A 21,922-nucleotide genomic window follows, 5' to 3' on the forward strand; every position below is an offset into this window, starting at 1 on the left:
CCCCCTTAGCCCCATTGCTGGTACAACATTTGACTGGATGCTCAGATAATTCCACTAATTCACACTGACTTTACTTGTAGATAAATGATAGACATTAAAATATCTGAGCATCTTCCATTTACATATTTCTGTAACATACTAGTATATATAGGTCCCTAATGCAAATAAAAGTAATAAATGAAGAGGAGAAAGAAGAGTGTAACTATATAAATTTTTAAAATATATGTCAAGGAAAGTTTGAAGATTTGAGCTCAAATCCAGATATCAAATTGAACCAATGGACTAAGGCAGGACTTAAAAATAACTTGGTTTACTCCAACCAAGACTGTTGGGCGCAAAGCTGGCAAGGAGAAAGCTATAGTTATGTATATCAAGAGACTGACTACAAGCTTGAATTCAAAACTCAACTGGAAGAGTACATTTAAAGTAAGACTGATCAAAAATACTTTAAACAATATTTTTAGTAGATATCATACCGAATTCTTGTAACTGTAACAATGGATTCAGAAAAAGCTTTTGAAAAATACAATATGCATTTGATAAAAGGCATGCTTATGCTTATGCTTAGTGTTTAATTCTAACTCCAAAGGTTAATAGATATGTCATCTTGGGCAAATAATTTCACTTCTTTCAACTTTAATGTCCTCATCTGTAAAATGAGGATAATATCACTTATCTCTATCCTGAGCTTTATGGTGAAAATACTTTGTAAAGTGTTATATAAATCTGAGATAATATTTATTCTTATTGTCATTGTTTTATTATTCATTCTCTCCACTAAAGTGCTACTATGATGGCTAATACCTTAGTATTTGCATATTGTTATAATTTAGTAATCCAATGATGATTTTCTTTTTCCTTTCAATTATTTTTTGGTCACAGAAACTTATGAATGTCATAAATTATCATTAGAAAGGCTTATGACCTATATCAATGGAATAAGTACCCACTTCAGTGAAATTCTTTATCTTTCGAAGTACTGATTTATTCATAATATTCTGCCCAATTCTTTCCTCTCCCCAAGTAGTAGAAAATTATGTCTGTTATAGAATCTCAGAGTCCAAAGAGATCTCAGAGACCCATGCTCCATCTTATCTGAATAAGAATCTCTTTTATAATATCAAGTAATCACTGTGTAAAGACCTCCAATGAAGGGGAATTTACTATTTCCTAAGGCAGCCCATATCTTTTTCTGACAGATACAATTGTTAAGAAGTCTTGTTTGTTTCATTTTTTCTTTTACCTCAAGCCTAAATCTACTTCTCTACAAATTCTACCTTTTACTCCTAGTTCTGCCATCCAGAGCCAAGAAAAACAAATCCTCTTCTATATGTTAGTGATTTTGAAACATTATATAAGTAGAAGATGTACCTCAGGGCTAGAAAGGGATAAAAGTCACATTTTTTTCAGAGAAGACGATATAGTCTGCAAACTATATGCCAGTAACAATTCAATTCCAGTCAAAATTCTAGAATGCATGGTTAGTCTAGAACTATGTAGGGATAAAAACGTCTCACCTCTTATAGCCCATTCATTATCCACTTACTGCTTGATTTGAATCTTAATGGAAGCAAGTTCAGTTTTTTAAAGGAAGTTGGAGATTCTAAGACTCTAAGTTTAGGAGGCATAGCATTCCAGGCATGGGAGCACTCACTGTAAAGGTTCAGAGGGAAGGGATGGAGCACTGTGTATGTGGAATGGCCAGTGAGCCAGTACAGTATGTGAGAAGGGAATAATATATTAAAGGATTGGGAAGATAGGAAGGTGATAGGTTGTAAAGAACTTTAAATACCAAAGAGAGTTTATATTTGATCACAGAGGTAATAAAGAACCATTGTAGTTTACTGAGTAGGAGCATGACATGGTCATATCAGTGCTTTAGAAAAATCACTTTGACAGCTGTGTGAAGGATAAATATGAAAGGGGAGACACTTGAGGCAGGGAATCCAATTAGAAGACTATTGCAATAGACCAAGTGAGAATGTGAGCTAGGATTGTGGTTGTTTGAGTAGAAAAAAAAAGAAAATGTACTCGAGACATAACCTAGAGCAATGGTGTCAAACTCAAATAGAAATGGGGGCCACTGAACCATGTGGAAGAATCCCCACAGGCACATACATATTGAGCCACATATCCACCACATACTCTTTAAGGAGTGGTGAGGGGACCATTGGCCAGGGGCCATAATGACTGGTATGTTTGATACCTCTGCATTTGAGTGGTGGTTCTCAAAAGGGTGATTTGGGGGTCCCTGAGGGTTCCCAAGACCTTCTCAGGATATCTTCAAAGTCAAAACTGTTTTCATAACAATACCAAGACCTTTTCACTTCTAATATGGTAAATATCAATTAACACCACCCATATTAAAAAAAAATTCTTTGGACATCCTCAGTAATTTTTAAGAGTTCCAAAGGGGTCCTGAGGCCAAAAAGTCTGAGAATCACTGCTCTAGAGAAAGAAATGAAAAGATATTGCCACTGATGGATTGGAGATGTACGATGGTCAAAAGAAAGGAATCAAGTTTGACTACAGTTTTGTCAAGTTAATTTAATTAAATTGAAACTAGTGGGACAAATGTGATAAAATCATAATAACTATATGCACACAGCACTGTAATGTTTAAAAAACACTTTCCTTATGACACCATTATGAGTAAGGTAGTGCCAATATTATGGTCTTCACTTTACAAATAGCAACTGAGGCTTGGAGACTTAAGGTGACTATATGAAGTATTACACATGCAAAAGTAAGGGAAATAATGATACCGAGCCATCCCAGGGCAAGATATGTGAGTGTAATATGCTAATGTCCCTGGTAAACATGAGCTACATATGATCCAGATGGTGTGGAAAAGCAAGATGTTGGAGTTTAAAATGAATAGATAAGCTGTGGGTTTTAGAGAGGTGAAAAGCAAGGACAGCATAAAAGAACCTAAATTGATCAGATCGTAAGCTTAACCTCCAGGGAATCAAGTAAGGTGCTGAGAAAAGACTCATCAAAGAATTTCTACCCCTTCTTGACTACTACCAATAAAGCAATTTTAACTAGAAACTAAGGAAATAGAACTCTATATTGGGTGTTTTTTTCTTTAAAAAATGCAGCTCTTATGCTGTAATCTTTTTTTGATATCTCTTTACTTGATTCCCTAGGGCTAAAGTTTTAGTTTGAGTAGTGTAGTAGATACACCAGCCTTGGAGTTTGGGAACATCTGAGTTCCAATTCTGCCTCAGACACTATTAAGTGTGTAATCCTGGTCAAGTCATTTAACCCTCTTTGCCTCAGTTTTCTCTTCTTTCAAATAAGCTGGAGAAGGAAATATCAAACCTCTCCAGTATCTTTGCCAAGAAAACCCCAAATGGAATCACAGAGAGTTGGACAGGACTGAAATAACTCAACAACACTGACCTTGCTTTTAATGTTTGTTTTTATTCTATTAAATAAGCTGATGTCACCCTTCATAACACCCATTATTACCATCATATTATCTGATCCCATGAAGGATTTTTCTACCACAGGTTGGAGGATGGACACCACTCAAGAAGGAAGTTAGGGAAGGCTGAGAATTCCTGTGCTTTGGGAGAATATTAAGTAGTGATGGAAGAAAATTACACCAAAGAATTAGGAACCTAAGTAGGAGAGCTATGTAACTTAGGAACTATCTTAGAGGGCAGCCTGTTTCATCAGTTACATTCAACCACATACTCAGGAACACTCAGTGACAAGTCATCTTTAGAAAAGGTCCCTTTGCCCAGTGGATCAAGCAAGTCCTGCCTGGAGTTGTTACTGAGCCTGGGAGTCAGGATTAGGAGATGGACCTTTGCTGTAAAAGCTTATGTAACAGGATGTCAAATTACTGAGTATTCAATGTGCTGGGGAGACATAACTTGTGCAGTGAAACATATTTATGGTATGTAAGATGCTGATTTTTCTTGCTGGGTGAATGATGTCAGCAGCCAGAAAAAAAAATTATATTTTAAAAATTATTCTTCTGAACAGGTTTTATTTTACTGTTAACTGCTGCTGTTGTTACAGAAATGAATAGAAATTATGGGCACCTTAAAAAAAAATTCCATCTTTATGATACCCAGATTTTTTGTTTTCCAAAATCAAAAGGTCAGTTTCAATTAGTATAGTATTAGCTACAGGTTGGGGAAAGCAAAAACTCTGAAGTGATTGTGAAATAGTATCTTACTGGAAGAGTTCATCCCTTCCTCGCTCGAGGATTAAGACGAGTTCTTAACCTGGAGGTCTGAGAATTTGATGTTTAAAATATTTGGATAATAATATTTCAATGTATTTGTTTTCCTTTGCAATCCCATGTATCTTATCTTATACATTTTAAAACATTGTTCTAAAAAGGGATCCAAGACAAAAAGGGGGCTCTCTGCTAGAGGCTCATGTTTAGAACGAGTCCAAAAGACTCAAAACATGTGTCTATTGAGCAGATATAGGAGAGGTAAAAATATTTTTCTTTAATTGTTTTTCATGAATTATATATGTATATTTAGCATGTCTAAGAAGGTCAGATATATGTAGATACTTACCTAGATTAAATAGATATATTCCTCTGGAGTAAGACAAATTTCTTAATCCTAGTTTTGCTGCATTACAATGGATCTGTTTGCATTTTCCTTTGGATTTCATTCAGATAGATTTACAGTTAATCTATATGGAAATGAAGTAGATTACTTTCTTCCTCCTTCTACTGCTTGTTTTGTTTAAAACCCAATGGGTAACAATCTGGTTTCCTCCCTTATGGCACTGGAAGAGAAGTTAGTTCAAAACAAAGTCTCCTTTTTAGAAATAATGTCCTAAGTGATGAAATCTTTCCCTTAAAAATAATTTCACAGCTTCTAAAATATTTGACTTTTTTTTAATAGTGAGCATTTAAGATTCAAAGACTTAACTCTCTGCATCCAGTTAAACTTTGAGCAGACCCTGAGCAGTTAGATAAGAGTGGAAATCATCTCTTATGCCACAAATTGACTTCCCTCTTTGTAGCCTTAGACACAGTTTCCAGCTGCTTTCAGTCTTTTAAACCCTTGAAAGCTTTCCTAATCCTCATGTAGGCAGCCTTTATGTGTTATACTTCCCTCCCCTTCATTCTGATTGGTGAAGCTATTTCATGGCCTAATTCAGCCAACTACTACATATCCGAGCCATGATTTGAAATAAGAGCCAGGCGGTCGGTTGCCTCCCTATGCCTGACTTTTAATAGGCTAGAAGGAAAAGGTTGAGAAACTTGACATTGTCTTAGGGAGAGTTCCGGTAGCAAAAAGATTAAAAAAAAGGAGGGAGAGAAAACTTGCTGTTCGCCTCAGAAACCTTTCATGGATTTTGCTGCTATTTTACGACTCTGAGCTTTCACTGTGAGTTTAAATGCTGACTGTTGCGTGCTGGATGGATGATGGGATTCTAAACATGAGGCAGGTAAGGTACATGTTGGGGAAAGAATGCTCAGGGCGCGGTAAAGAGGAAAGAGGAGCTTTGGGGCACCAGGGCAGTTGGCTTTGGGGAGCTTCAGAACTGTCACCTTTATTTCTGGAATTTATAGTTCTCCTGAGGGAAAGAGAGTTGACTTTTGTGTTTTTAAAAACTGCAGAATAAGCAGCAGTTGAGGAGATTCTCCCAGACCCTGCTTGTCCCAGGCTCCAGTTGTTCTTAATGTTGGGTTGCTTACTAGACCTTGTAAGGACAGAGAACCTAGCTGTAAAACATGTAAATCAATTCCAGTTTGCTGCAATTGATCTGTATTGTATGGAGGGTGTCTCAGGTTTCTTGACTGCATCTGATGTTTCAGGTTTAGAATAAAGAAAATTGAATGTGGAGAAAAAAGAACTGCATGAAATAGTTTGGAGTATTTTAACATTTAAAAAGTGAAGACAAAATAATATCAGTTTGTGGAAAACACAAGTGAATATCTAATTTTTTTTTAAAAAACAAACTTGTCTTTTAATGTAGTTTATGAATGATGTTTTAGCTTCTTGACTTGTGGAAGCATTATTGAAAATAAATGGAGATCATCTTTAGGATCGTTAAGAAAAAGACTCCTGAAGGAACAGCTTCTTCCCATAGTTATGGGACGTTTGACAAAATACTTGATCCACCTAGTAGTTTACAGCTTTGCTGTTTAAAAGCAGGCTATACAGTACAAAGCCCCCAAGGCATGTAACTTAAAATTCAGTCAGAGAGTTATGAAAAAGTTTTGAAAATCAATATTGAGATCTTGAGATAAATACTTTGTTTAAGGAAGAGTAAAGATACAAATAACTCTTTGCATTAGATGCAGAATTTTGAAAATAACACGTTGGCACCTCAGAATCTAGAGTTCAGTGGGAAAAGTTTGCACCTGCAGTGAAACCAGAAGAGTTAATCACCTTTTCTTTTTTTCTGATTGAAAAATATGTTTTGTTTGTTTGGGTTTTTTTTTTTTTTGTTGGATTATAGATGCTTAAATTTACTTTATTTTTCAAAAACCATAAGGAGGTAAGTCAAGGAAGGCAGGTCTCAGTTGAATGATAGCATTACTACTTATTGTCTGTCATTTGCTTGTTCCACATCAAAAAGTGTGCTGTAGAATAAATAGGCTCTTGAGAAGTTTGGGTTGAGTAAAGGAAAACATGTTTCAGTCTAGAAAGTGATGTGTTCTGAGTGGGTGCTTCTGAGATATTTCTGGGTGGAAATTCATTGTGTTGAAATGAGAAGACCTTTATTTTTATGTAGGATAGTCAGAAGGTAATAGGGAAAGAAAGCTCAGTATAAAGGGATTGAGAAAAATTTACAAAAAGTTCATAGCAAGAAACAAAAAGTTACTTGATACTGTGTGGCTGCCACCTGTCTCTCTTGTAAGATCTCCTTGCTCTTCACAATACTATCTCCCACCTAGTTCTCCTGGGTGACTGGTGACCTCTGTATTTGAGTCCAAATGACATCCAAAGGTTGGGGGCAGTTTTCTGAGGAGGGTATTCTCAGCCAGCCTTTTTAATCTCCCTGGCTACCCAATTGGAAGAGCCCATGAAGTCAGGCCTTCTGACTTTACAGAGTTAAGTCCTAAGGTAGGTTGGTTTACCTTTCGTAACCACTGAGTATTTGGTAAGTGGAAAAAGGGAATAAAATGCGCAGGGTGGGGATGAGAATTGGCAAGAAACACTCAGACTACTGAGCCTTGGAAATCTGTACAGAACGTTCAGAGGACAGGCTGAAGCAGAATCCAAGTACTTGGAAACTGAGATGATACAGAGTTATTGGCATGGACTTATCTTAATTTTTTTTATTTTTTAATTTCTCCAAAGAAAAATGATCATGAAGACCAAACATGTTCTATTGGGTCCACCAGTTAATTTGTCATCACAGGCCCTCAGCGCTAGCTGGATTTGCAGGGTTAACTATCAAACAGTCCCATGTGTCATCAGCTTAGCAATGAAATTCAATATCATGTTGATGAATGATCTGTCCCAGAGGCTGCTGAACAATAGTGTGTGGGCTCAGAATAGATCTCTGCTATGGACTATCCTCAATAGCAGACTAGGAATTGCCAGCAGAAATAGCTGCTTGTTAAAATGATAAGATTCAAATGGTGCTGGACTCCCTCTACCAGAATGGCAAACATGGAATGGGTAGGAGGCACCATTCCTTGAAGATTCTTTAGGGCTGTGCCTAGATCAGTCTGAAGAAAGGTGTTAAATCTCCTTGCTTCCTTATCAAGAGGTGATTTCCAACTATAATCAGGCATATTTCTATTCTGATTACAGATAGAAAACCTGACTAAAACTTCACTGAGAATAAAATGCTCAGTTCCCAGGCAAATACTTAGCTACAACCACCTGTTCAGAAACCTTGGCCAAAAACAACAGGTTTGGCATTTGGCAGCCTTATAACTCCAGGGATGTTCCCCAAACAATGAAATATCCTTTGTCCCCAAAGATGGGAACAAATGTGCATTTCTCAAACTAAAAATATTTTCAGACAGAACTGGTCAGAGTTGATGTGCTTAACTTCGCAAGAAAATTCTGTTTTAAACACCTGAGGCTTACAACTACTTCTCAGCAAATAGGCTGTATTAAGTTGCCTTAAAATAATCAAAAGAGACAAAAAGGGGCTGATTCAAAATTTAAGCACCTCCTAAATTCTCTCAGGGAAGGCGATCCTGCACTATTAAGGAAACTGTGGCTCTGTGTGATTAGACTGTTTTGCATTCTTTGGGTTGGTATTAACATGCCCAAGGGTATCTGGTTTAATAATGAAAGACTTTGTATTAATCTTTCCTCTGAGGATTAGAAAGTGCTTTACAAACATGATCTATTTATTCACTAGCACATCTCTAAGAGGGGTAGGTGGCAAATATGATCCCATTGGACAAATGGTGAGACAGGAACAGTGAGGTTAAGTCCAAAGATATACAGGGAGTTAGTGGCAGGATCAGTAATGTCCAACACTGCTGTAGTCACCAGAGCTAAGCTCTCTTTCTAGACTTAGGCTCCCAAAGGCTGTTCTAGGGATTAAAGCAGATCCAACCTTATCTGAAATAAGTGCCTATAAGCAAATCTCATGGTTTAAAGAGGTGCAATTGGAGATGGAATTATTTGATAGGACTTGAGTTGAAGGTAAAGTCTTAAAACTCAAAAGGGTATTTCTGTGCTCATTTGTTACAAGATATGAGATCATGCAACTTTTATGCCATTTTATACAAAGAAAACTAAGTAACTGGAATTCTAGATATGCATTTGAAAAACAGACTCTTTAGACTGCAGATGTTAAAGTTTCTGCACATGGTTTGTATATTCTAACTTCTTTAGCATACTTTTTACATCTTAATTTCTTCCTTGCCTTCACTGTTTCTGGATACATTACAGCCACAAGCCTCCCTTCCCCCCATAAGCTGAGAGATCTTTATTCGTCATTTTTTTCTTTTTTAAAATATTTTTGAGATGGCCTATGTGGGGTACATCTTACTGTGTGCATTATGTTTTTTTTTTTAGTATATGGAGGCCACAAGCTGCAAATAAAGTTAGTTAGTAGCTGAATATTTCTAGTAGACAGTCTGACAAGTTTGGGGAATATGTGTATATGTGTGTTGTCTGCTTGCTTTGATCACTTATGTGGTAAATAGACATGCAGGGTAACTATGGCAACCTGTGCTGTAGGTTTGTGAGAACAGAGGGGACTCAGTTAATGGACAAAGGGTAGTTTGTTAGAATAGTTGGTTATGATTAGAGAAAGGTGGCACCAATCAGGACACTTTAGATGCACGTGTTTTCAAGAACACAATTAATCCAAATAATTTTACAGTATCTATAGCTATAAAAGAAACAGGTAACTAAAATGATTCAATTTTGTTTGATTTTTAAAATTCAGGGGTATTTTTAAATGCGTTGAGAAATTTAAATTTCATAAAGCATTTTTGAAGCTAAACTTGACTGACTTTTTAAAAAGAGTAATTGGGATATTTATTTTATTCTTTCAGTGTTTCTTTTTCTCCTAAGTCTTTCTTTCCGCAATTTAAAAAGGTTAAAAAAATAAACTCAAGACTTTGATGATTGGCAAACAAGTATTTTCATTTACCTACCTATAGAGGTCAGGCTTGAAGTTTAGATGATGAACTGCCACTGGAATGGTGAGAAGATAGACTTAGGTTGATTTGCTTTTCGTTTAGAACAATGAACTATCACATCTTTAATCTTGCAGTAAGGTCATTATGAAATGAAGTTGGTTCTGGGAATGGGATATCAAGTTTGATCTAGATTAGGAAGAGGAAGGTGAAGGAGAATCAATTTAAATTCTAATCTATGGCTTTGGGAAGTTTATCCCTTCCCTGTTTTTTTTTGCCAAGAGTCTCTTTTCTCAGGAGATTAGGTCTAGAACTCCTTTTCTTGGCTCTTGTTTTATGAACTGGTCAGTTTTGAGGTCTCTAAGAAGTCAGAAGAGGAGCAGAGTGTTGAAAACACATTCAAAGCTATAAATCCCCTTTTCTTCCTTCCCTTCATGCTAATCATCTCCCCCCAAAGAAACTGTGTTGCTGTGATATTTATTTTATGAAAGATAGTGACCTGATCGAGGTCAGAGAGGGTTGAGGAACCTGCCAAAGGCTGAGGGTTAGGGTTAGGATGGAAGGTCAAGGAGACTTGGGGATGTCAAAGATACTAAGTTGTAGTGATCACTTAGAAGAATCTGTTCTGATTTAGTCTATTAAAGAAAAGGATAAGAAGAATAAAAGTAGAGGAGAGGTAATATGATATAAGCCTTGTCACTCCATGATGGCAAGCACTAGTGCCATATTTGTTTTTGTAGCCCTGGTCTTGTGCAGTGCCCATTATGGAGAAGAGCCTTAGTAAGTGCTTGTTGAACAGAATTGAATTGATGGATATATGAGGAAATGGACTTTTGGAAGTTTACCTGACTTCAAAACTTTTTAAAGTTCATTTGTCATACAAATTATGGGATGATATTTTAAATTTAGGCCAAAGTTTAGTTTGCTGGACTCCAACAAAACTTTTGTTACAGTCATTTGCATCAGAGATTATAACTGTATAATCATATTGAAGAGTTTTACTTTTGTTAAAGCCACAATAAATTTGAGAGGTTTTTATTAACATAGTGGTTTTTTTCGCTTTTAACCACAAGAAGGTATCCATTTGTTGAAAAATGTTGTCTCAGACTTTAAAATGTTGCTGTCACCATTAAATAATGAAATTCCTAAGTGTGGGTGACCATTCAATCTGAAGGATACATAGTCTGTGCCCTCAAATCTATAGTCTGATGCTATTTATGCAGTCACATAATCATTGAATCTTAGCCTGATAAGATGTCAGCAACCATCTAATCTAATCTACAACTGAAAAAAAGATTTCCCGGACTAACATGACCAAGAAGCAAGTTACCTTGCTTTACTGAAAAATCACCTGATAAGAGCTACCTTTCATGGCAACTTGTTCCCCCAATTTAAATAGTTTTAATTGTTAGGTTTAATTGTTTAATTGACATCAAACTTAAATTTGACCCTTAGCAGTCTCCCTCTACCATTCCTATTTCTGCCATTGTGGATCAAATAGAACCAGTCTTTTTTTCTTTCATGTGACAGCCCTTCGGATTCAGGCTAACCATGGTAAATTCCTCATAGGCATGAACCCAAACCCTTCACCCTCTTGGTTGCCCCTTTTCTGGATGCTCTCAGTTTAAATGTCTTTCCTAGCATCTGGTGGTGAGAACTGAATATAAAACTACTGGGTGGTTCTGAAATTGAGCAGAATACAGTTGTCTTACTTCCTTAATTCTGGACACTTTTCCCCTCTTAATGCAGTCGAGTGGTTTAGATTTCTTGGCTGGTATGTTGCGTTGTTGACAACTTACCAAGCAAAGCAGATTTTTAATGAACTTGACAAATATTAACAACATTAACAGCTTTACGTAGTCCTTTAATGTTTGCAAAGTGCCATACATATGTTATGTTATCTCATTTGATAACAAATATAAACATTCCCATATTCAAAGAAGACCGTAAAATGAGGAAAGTACATGAAACTGAATCTATATACAGCTATGTTTTAAATATGTATTAAATTTAACATGGCACTCCAACACTGCCCTGCTTGTCTATGTCTCCTTCCACACTTCTTTCTGCTCTTTGTATTTTTTACTTTGCTACTTTTTTGGCATTACTGTCATTCTTCCTATTCCCCATCACCAATAAAATAAAGCAAACAAAGCAAATCCACACATTGGCTGCATCTAAAGACTTGTGTCTTACTCTGTTAGTTCATCATCTCTGTCAAAAGTGGGGGAAATCATGATTCATTATCAGTCTTCTGGAATAATGATTTGTCACCACTGATCAGAGTTCTTCAGTTGTTTCAAGTTATTTTCCTTTGCGATCATATTGTACTCCTGTTTTTTCTTTCTTTGCTCTATGTATCAGTTCACATGAGTCTGCCCAGGTTTCTCTGAATCCATGCCTTTCATCATTGCTTATGACATAATAATATTCCCTTACCTTCATACACCATAATTTGTCCTTTCATTCCCTGATTTATGGGTACTCACCTTGTTTCCAGTCCTTTGATACAACAGACAGTATTGCTATAAGTATTTTTGTGGATATTTCTTCTTCCCCACTTCCTGTGACCTCTTTGGGACATATGCATTGTAGCAGTATTGTTGGGTCAATAGATATTCACAGTTTATCAACCTTTTAGGTACAAATTGCTTTCCAAATGGTTAGACCAATTCACAGCAATAATAATGATGGTGGTGATAGTGGTGATGCAAATGGTAGTTGCATTTATATAGCATTTTTAAATGATCTCACTTTAGCCTCACAGCAACCCTGGAAGGTGGGTACTATTATTATCCCCATTTTACAGACAGGGAAAAGAAACAGAATGAGGTAAATTAACTTGCCTAGGGGATACAGCTAGTAAGTGCCTGAGGCTGGATTAAAATTCAGGTCTTTTGGATTACAAGTCCTATGCTCTATGCACTGAATGACCTAGCTACCATCATTCACATCCTTTTCTACTTTTCAGAATCTGTATCATTTTTCAAAATTCCTGAGACATGATGAGGTTCTGGGATGGGGATGAATCCCGTGAGTAGACCCTAGCTCTGGATAGGTATACTTTATTCATAGCCCCATCAACAGTGCTTTACTGTTCTTGTCCTTTCCCAGTTCTTCCAATGATCATCTTCTTCCATTTTTGTCATCTTTGTCAATCCAGTTGTGTGAGATAGAACTTCAGAGTTGTATTAATTTGTATTTATCTTATTATTAGTGATTTGAAGTATTTTTTTCATATGGTCATTGATAGCTTTCCTTTTTTCAGAAAAGTGCCTATTCATTTTCTTTGATTATTTAGGTATTGGGGAATGACTCCTGTTCTAATAATGGGTTTCATTCCACCAAGTAACAACAATAACCATGAGACAAAGTTTGCCTCCTTGCATTAGGATCCCTAGCCCATCTTTCTTGTTATTCAATATTTTGTACAATTGTTTAAAGAAACATAAACCTATTTTTTAAATGACTTTTTCTTGAATTTTGTATCCTATTAATTTCTGGCTATAAGCACTCTTCTCCCTTCATTGTACCTACTATCCAAGGCATCAAAAGCTCAGAATAACCAGAGACTTGAAGAGAAAGCTAAGAACAATAAAAATATGATTAAAAAAGCAAATCAAGAGAAAAGATTTCAAAAAAAGGATAAGATTTTTACTTGGGGTTGCTTGGGTGATTTATGCTAACAACTGAAAGAAGGCAATCTTTTTAAATTATTTTCTTTCAATTTTCTCCATAAAAGAAAATGCCTTTTACAAGGAGGAAAATAACAGAACAAAAATAACCGGCATGAAGTTCATACCCAAGATAAGTAAAGAGTTAGTAAGAGGCTATCTTGATGAACTCAAGACACTAACCCTGTGCTACTGGTAGGAAAAGAGTTGGCAGATGTGATTGCTAAGACATTGCTAGGAACAGTCAAACGTTGATGAAAAATGGAAGAGACTTGCAGTATTAGAGAAGGGCAAATGTTTTCCCAATTTTCAAAGAGAACAAAGTCTGATAACTGTAGGCCAGTGAGCTTGTTTTTGATTTCCAGGAAAATTCTAAAATGGATCATGAAAGAGATGAATCATTGATTACAAAGAGCCAACATGACTTCATCAAGAACATGTCAATCTAGACTGACCTCATTTCCTTCTTTGACAGAATGACTGAATTAGTAAATGAGAAGAATGTTCTGGCGATAGTTTATGTAGATGGTAGCAAAACTTTCAAAAAAGTGTTTCCTATTCTTATGGATAAGATGGAGAAAGATGGATTGGGTGATAAGACAAACATTCACAACTGGTCCTGTCCTAAATTAGTTAATGGTTCAATGTCAACATGGCAGGAAGTCCCTAGTGGAATACTCCAGGGATATGTATTTAGCCCTATGCAATTTAACATTGACTTAGGTGCAAGTATATATAGTAAGCTTATCCAATTTGTGGATGACTCCAAGCTTGGAAGGATAACTAACATAGTAGGTGATGATTAGAATCCTAAAAGGTCTTAACAGGCTAGGGTAGTAGGGTGAATTAAATAACACTGGAATAGGGTTGAATGTAACATCTTGCAACTTGGAAATTCAACTTCACAAATTAAAATGGGGAAGGCATAGTTAGACATAAACTGTTCTGGAAAAAATTTGAGGTTTTAGTTGATTTCAAGCTCAATATGAATCAGCAGTGAGAAATAATACTTTAAAATCTGTGTGATCTTAAGTTGTATTAAAAGGGAAAGGGGCATAGCTTCCAGTATTAGGGTGGTGATAATATCACTACCTGTTGTCTGTATTAGATCTGATCTTATTTCTGTTCAGTTCTGGGCAATACAGGGGCAGCTAGGTAGTGCAGTGGGTAGAGCACTGGACTTGGAGTCAAGAGCATTCATCTTCCTGAGTTCAAATGACCCTGGGCAGGTCACTTAACCCAGTTTGTCGTGTTTTCCTTGTCTGTAAAATGAGCTGGAGAAGGACATAGCAAACTACTCCAGTATTTCTGCCAAGAAAACCCCAGATAAGGTCACAGAGCTGGACAAGACTAAAAAATGATTGGACTGGGCAATGCAGTTTAAGAAGGACGTTGGTATTCCTAGATATTTTTTCAAGAATTACCTTTCTCCACCCCTCCCTTCCCCCACCTCCTTCTACCTTCAAAAGGAGAGTAAAAGAGAGTAAAGAGAAAGGTTCTGTTAGGAATCTCATTTGGCCCACTGTCTGAGCCTCAAGAGACCTACCCAAATTCCTCTGAGGTCTTGACATGTAGACTAGTGGTTTACTTTAATGTATTAGCATGTTGAATTGATTCATTGTAGTTTATAATAGGCTAGTAACTTATAGAGATACAGAGGATAAATACTTTGCCCAAGGCCACTTAGAAAGTTATAGCTGGTTGTGGAAATAGAATTGACGTTTAAAAAAACTTCTAAGTCCAATGTTCTATGGGTTTGATAGTGTTTATATAATACGTGTCAAGATTTTGTGACAACAGTGCTACATTTTTATGCATTTCAAAATGAATTGCGTGTTAGAGCTCCATTACTTTTGGGGGTCACTGGATTTACTGACTGAGTCTTGGTGGCCCAGATGGAACAATAGAGAAATGAAAGCTGTCACCAGATTTTGCTTCTTTGATCTTCCAAGAAATCAAAAAATGTTCAGTAAAGGAAAATTAGATATAAGTCTTTTAAACCATGAATTTTTATTGCTTCATTCTGTTCACCCCCAAAGATATGCCCAATCTGTCCTCTTTTCCATTCCACCAATTCAACCAGCAGGGCTGAATAGGTCAAGTATAAACAATATTGTTGTGGTCCAATTAACACATGACAATCAGATATCAACTTTGTATGGCAGCCCTGTTTATGGATAAGAGGATATTAATATCTATTATAGAAGTTTATTTTTTAAAAAATGAGACTAATAAAATTTGACATTGAAATTTAATCAGCAAAAAATACAGTTTCTTTGTGATCTCATAACTGGATGGATGTGTGATGAATTAGAAAGTGCCTTGAATTTGGAGTCATGACACCTGGGTTCAAATTTCAGCTCTGACACTTACTATTTGTGTGACTACAGGCAAGCTACCCTCCCTGGGTCTCAGCTTCCTTTTATATAAAAGAGACGGACTAGGTAACTGCTAAAGTATGATGACCAATCTTCCCCAAATATGTAATTGGATAAACATGTTTGATAAATATCATTTGATGGATTGTACTAATAGAAAGTACTGTATCCAGTGACAGACAATACCTGAAAACACTTTGTAAACTTTAAAATGGGCAACTACTAGGGGTAGCACTGGATCTGGAGTCAGAATACCTGAGTTCAAATCAGGCCTCAGACCCTTATTAGCTGTGTGACACTGGCCAAGTCTCTTAACACTGTTTGCCTCAGTTTCCTCATCTGTCAAATAAACTGGAGAAGAAAATGGCAATTCAGTCAAGTATTTTTGCCAAAAAAACCTAAAACAGGTTCATGAAAAGTTGGGTATGGCTGAAACAACTGAACAACTATAATGAACATCAAACTTTACAATATCATTCAATGAAAGGTTCAGTTGTCTTATGCTATAACTGAGCACAGTGAGGTATTCCAGACAATAATTTGTGCTGATAAGATAGGAGGCATTTACTAAGTGTCTGCCATGTTGTTAGTATACCTAGTAATAGGTGATGTTCAGGAAGACTAGCGCCTCTGGTGTGAGGGTTTGCCAAAGCCCTTTTCAGGGCTGTTCATCCACCTTTGGTGTCTGCTTGATTCATCCAAGTCTTACCTGGGGCTCCAAGAAGCTGTAGCATGCTCAGTGGCCACATCCCAGTAAACTGTCTTGGCAGATGAGTTAAAGCAGGTTGAAGGTAATCAGCAGGTCTCAGAACTGTTGGTGAGTTTAGGGGGATGTCTACCCCAAGCATGTGAAGACGACTTCCCAGGATGGAATGGGTTAATGAGAACAGCATTGTTCCAGTGGCCATGAGGGTGGCTAAAGTGGGTGCTATGGCATGCTTAGAGCCTGGTCAGACATCAAAGAAGCCAAAATCATCCAAGATGGCATCCTGGGCCATCGCCAGTTGTCTTGATTTTTTTCTTGCCAGTAGACTTCAATGACTCAAGAAGAAAGAATGAGACTGACACAACTTTTTGCAGCTCTGACTCCTTTATATCCCATTCAATTAGGAGAAACAATATGTAAAAATACATAAAAGTAAATATAACACATGCAAAGTATATGCTAATACATTTAAAATTGAGATCAAGATAAAAGTAATATGGATCAATCAGTAAGTACCCACAATTTATCATTAGGTTTCCAAATTTTGACATTTTTACGATTATTTCAGTGATTCAATTCATATTGAGTTCAATTCTGACTTGAATGCTCCTGAAACTGAGAGGTGCCCTAATTATTCCAATAATTAATAAAGTCTTCAAAACCAGAGAATGAGGTAAAATGAGCAGAAGAGTGGTATGACTTTGCATTCACATTTATATCCCCCAAACTTAACCTCATTCCTTGTCACATCATAAGTATTTCAGAAATGCTTTTTCATTCTTATAGTGAATGTACAAAATTGTAAGAACAATGCTTTCATTCAGTCATTTAATATACCCTATTAACAGTGGTGAGTACAAACTCCTCAGAATTGTACTGTCAGAATGAGAAAGGCCCTTAGATACCACCCAGTTCAATTTTATTCTTTTTACCAATGAGGAAACTGAGGCCCAGTGAGCAATTAAACTAAACTAGTTAGAGGAATTGCTTGGTCTAGATCACTTGTCTAGGACTCTTTTCTGTGCCCTATATAAGAGAGAATAGTTAGCACAATAATTGGGAGAATGTGACCTTTCAGGTAGATAAAAATGGAATAGAAGCCCTTCAAAATAAACCATGAATATTAATTGCTTAATCCTCTCAGTCTCACCATGAAAATCCTCTCTTTCTCCTTCCCTCTTTCCTACAGTACCCACTCCTGCTCCCCCTCCCCCATTCAGATATCAGAGCTAACCAATTCAAATATAAGCTATGTTTTGTTGGTCGAATTAACACAAACTGATGACACCGATGCTGTATGACAGCGGTGTACATGGATAACAGAGGACATTAATTCCTGTGGACGCAGTCTACATTGTAAAACTCTGGGGGGAAAATGCTTATTACATTGGGTCAATGTGATTTGACCTACTTTTATTTTTCTGCTTGGAAATGGTGTCAGAGTTAGTTATATCATCCTCGTGACCGGACTGTTTAGCATCCTTTTTCCTTTCAGTGTCTTCATAAAAGTTTGTATATTTATTTCTGACTTCCAAGAAAGTAGAATAATCCCACCGTGTCTATGGAAGAGGGGGCCCTATTTACTAGCAAAACAATCTAAAGTATACTTTTCAAAGGCAGCTATCTTTGCTTTGATCAAGAGGAATTGTCATTGAAGTTGAAGATCTGAAAGGCCATTCCAGGTTCTATTTATCAAAATTTGTTTTCCTTTCTTTAATGGGGGTTGGGAGGGTTAGTCACATGTAGCTGAATCATACAAAAGCAAATCTGAAGTAATCTCTTGAAAATTATGATTAATTCCAACCATAGGCTGGAGGTTTTCCTAAATGTGGTCATTTACCACTCCTTCCTTGCCATAGTAAACTAGGGCAAACAGTGGTACTATAGAGAGAGCGATGGTTTGAGAGTTAGAAAATCTGGACTCAGATTTATTATTCCTTTATTATATCCATATATTTCTTGTACTGATGTTTTTATAGGATCATATGTTTAGACCAGAAAAAGCCCTCTGAGGTCATCTAGTTCCAATTCCTTCATTTTACTGATGAGACAACCAAGACCCATTGGAATGTAATGAAAAGATTGTACTATATTATTCACAGAGTATCCTCCCTTTTCAAGCTTACTTGACTCCATGTAACTTTTTTTTTAAACCAATTTTGGAAGCAATGTGGTATAATGAATTGAGTGCTAGATTTGGAATTGGAAAGGTATGAATTTAAATCCTGTCTTTGACATTTAATAGCTGTGTGACCATGGCTCAGTTTCTTACCCTCTCTGAAGAGCTGCTTTCCCTTTCTGTAAAACTGAAATAATGAAATTTTTGGCATCTATTTCATAGGTTTGGAATGAGGCCACTATGAGAAAATATTTTACTATGAAATACTTTGTAAACTGTAAAGCTCTGAATAATTTTCATTTATTATTAACATTATTGTTCTAATTTTACCCTGTGGGGCAAAGCAAAATATATGGCTGTTTCCACTTCCATATGAAAACCTTTTAAAGTATCATGCTTCCCCAGGTCTTTCCCAAGCTAAATTTCCTTTAATTAGCTCTCAGATATCATGAGGTTAAACCCTAGCATTATCCTGGTTTCTGTCCTCTGGATATGTTAATGTCACTCATAAAGCATAGGTCAAACTGGACATAGCATTCCACATATGGTCTAACCCAAGGATGATTTGTTCTCTGAAGTTTGGATTCAGTCAAAAGGCCCCACTTGAGGACATAGAGGGCCACATGTTACCTTGAGGTCACAGGTTCCCCATCCCAGTCTAACCAGAGCAAAATGGGTGGTTCTCAATGCTCTAATTCTGTTAAAGCTATCTGTTTACATTAGCACCTCAGTAGGTACCCCAAACATTTTAGTGTAGTTTTAAGCAAACAAAGATATTTTGGGGGGAACACCCTGTATTTCTGTGATAAATTGTTCTCTTTGTGAATTGTTATCTAGACACAGGTTTCACTTTCTTAAATTTGAACTATATCATTTCAGAAAATTTGATAAGGATATTATTTGTCTTCATTTGAATATTGATAAGGACAGAACCCTAAAGCATTCCACTGGAGACCTACATCTAGATTGTTAAAATGACCCAGTTTCCTTTTTTAATAGACATAACCCTCTGAGAAAGAGAGCATGATTTGGAAAGGACTATGAGGCTTCCACTGATACCAAGTCAGGATCATGGCAGCTAAATTCTTTTTGTGCTTATAATCTCTCTTACAAAGACCTTGGATACCTTGGGAACATGTCCTGGCATGTGAATATCCCAGGGAAGCATTTGTACCACGAGGAAATACACCCACAAATACAAGTGGAAAAACAGCCTGGGGCATCAGTACCCACCTCTCTTCTCTCCCAGCTGTACTCCTGCTGCTCACTCAATCTTACCTGTCTCCTTTTCCTCCTTATTCTCAAGCCTTATAAGGTTCTGCATAGGCAGTGTGGTAAATACTGGTTTCTAGATATCAGACATTTGAATTTTACTTCACTTACGATGTACCTGGGGTGGCTACCTATAACCACAACACAGGAGAGAGGTTGACATAGTCTGGGACTGTGGACCATAGCTCCCACTTCCCACACCCACCACTGCTCTATCCTATCTTCCTTTCTGTGCTAACATAACTCTGAGTACAGTCATTTAGGCAGTTCAAATCCCTCTAACATCCACATCTGTCCTCCTCCACAAAGCAGTCAAACGCCTTACTGCAATTCAGTCCTACTGTGACTGTGTCATTTCCTAGATCTACCAGTTTAGTAAACCTGCCAACAAGGAAATGAGGTTGCTTTGCATGAGTTCCCTTAGATTTGCTGAGCACAATTCACGAAGCCAAGTGTTTACTTCTGTTCTGTAATTCGTTCTCACCTCGTTCCAAAAATTTCTATCAACCTCAACCATCTATAACTGGCAGAATTCTCCTCTTTCTTCCAGGACATGGATAATGTGTCCTTTCCATAGTGCCTTGCATAGAGCTTCACACCTAGATACTCAATCTATGTGCTAAATAATGAACAAAAAAAAGAAATTTATATTTTCACTTGAAATATAATCATAATATCTTTTCTGGTAATCTATATTTCTTACAGAAAGCTTAGAAGGATTTATTTGTGTCCCATAAAATTAAATGATTTGCAATACTTAACATCACTGAAATTACACTTGTAGAGGAATTCCTTTTGTTCTGTTCACTGGCTTTTCAGTTATTTCCATCCTCTAATACATTTTAGAAATGAAACACAAATTGATAAAGTGTACCTAGGCCTTTGATGGAATTTGTCATCAATTCAATATCATCCATGTTCTCTTTCTGCCTGTAAACTGGACCATAAAATTCTTGGGAATGTTAAGCCAACTAAACAAGAGAACATTCCTTACCTTGCAATATAGATTTGCAAGATGCCCTGGAGGTAGCACTATTTCTAATAAAAGGTGTGTCATGAGGAGTTCTTATTTCCCAGAGGGCATCATAGACCTGGTCTTGATAGCTTCTTCATATGATTTGCTAAAATGAAGTCATATAGGTGAGTCAGAAACATTATAGCCACCGTGAGTCAGAGAAAAAACACAATATGTATGGCAAGCAACATAAAATGTTATTTTTCTTAAAAAATATGTAAAGTGAACACAAATACTCTGCTTAGACTATTACCTGTCTTCTAGGTGGCATAGTGGATAGAGTGCTAGAATCCAGAAGATCTTAATGTCAGTGTTGCCTCAGACATTAGCCTTGTGACTCCAAGCAAGTCACTTAACTTCTGTGTAATTCTGTTTCCTTATCTGTAAAATGGGAACAATAATAAGTATAGTGAGGATCAAAGGAGAAAATGTGTGTAAAGCACTTTTGCCCACCTTAAAGCATTAAAGAATAGGGACTAAATCACTGATTTCACTGGTCTATGGATCCCTAAGGTGAAGGGAACTCTATCCACCAATATAAGTCACAGCTTTTTCTGCAGTTCGGTCTTAGAAAGTCACTGGAGCCCTGAGAAGTAGTCACTTCCCTCCAAGGTCACACAGCTATTACGCATCAGAAGTAAGGCTTAAATCCAGTTCTGGCTGGTCTCAAGATCCACTCTCCATCTACCGCCTATATTATATAAATGAGAGTTATTATTACTGTTTTATTAGTAATGTTATCTATTATCATTAATCTCTTCTTTTAAGAAGCGGTCGGAATTATAATTGCATCATATTCTCGTGGGGGTTCACATGAAGTTATCACCTGTTAATCCTTTCATACACATCCCATTTCTAACAGTCCTGTGAACATTTGGTGGCATTATTACCCTTCATTTTCAGATGGAGTGTATCTGAGAGAGAAGATGCTAATTATTTTCTGGAGTCATGTAGTAAGTTATTACAGGAGCCAATAATAAAACACAGCTCTTCTCATTTTTAATGTTGCCTGATAAAATGTCTGACATTGTATTGAATAATTAGAAAACTGTGGAACAAGAGTAATTAATGATCATGGCAACGACCTATGACTGTTCTTTGTACATTCCCTTTCAGATAGTTCTTTACTCTTTGTATAAGGGATATGAAAGGTACTTGAAATTATGACAAACAAGTCAACTTTTTGCTATGTTTGTACACATGTATATTCT

General features: G+C 36.7%; 1 protein-coding gene across 3 annotated transcripts in view; it reads left to right on the forward strand.

Moving 5' to 3' along the window:
- The window catches only part of MID1 (midline 1), a 438,516-nt gene that overhangs the window by 239,693 nt on the left and 176,901 nt on the right, over positions 1 to 21,922 (forward strand). Inside the window, exon 1 of one of the 3 annotated variants that reach the window (XM_072614387.1) lies at positions 5,193 to 5,430. The exons of the other annotated variants lie outside the window; for them this stretch is intronic. The gene's annotated coding sequence lies outside the window, so the exon portion shown is untranslated. Of the gene's footprint in view, positions 1 to 5,192; positions 5,431 to 21,922 lie in introns of those variants that run through there. 3 annotated transcript variants of the gene reach the window in all.

Source organism: Notamacropus eugenii, chromosome 5 (assembly GCF_028372415.1).
Source record: "Notamacropus eugenii isolate mMacEug1 chromosome 5, mMacEug1.pri_v2, whole genome shotgun sequence".
Taxonomy (NCBI): domain Eukaryota; kingdom Metazoa; phylum Chordata; class Mammalia; order Diprotodontia; family Macropodidae; genus Notamacropus; species Notamacropus eugenii.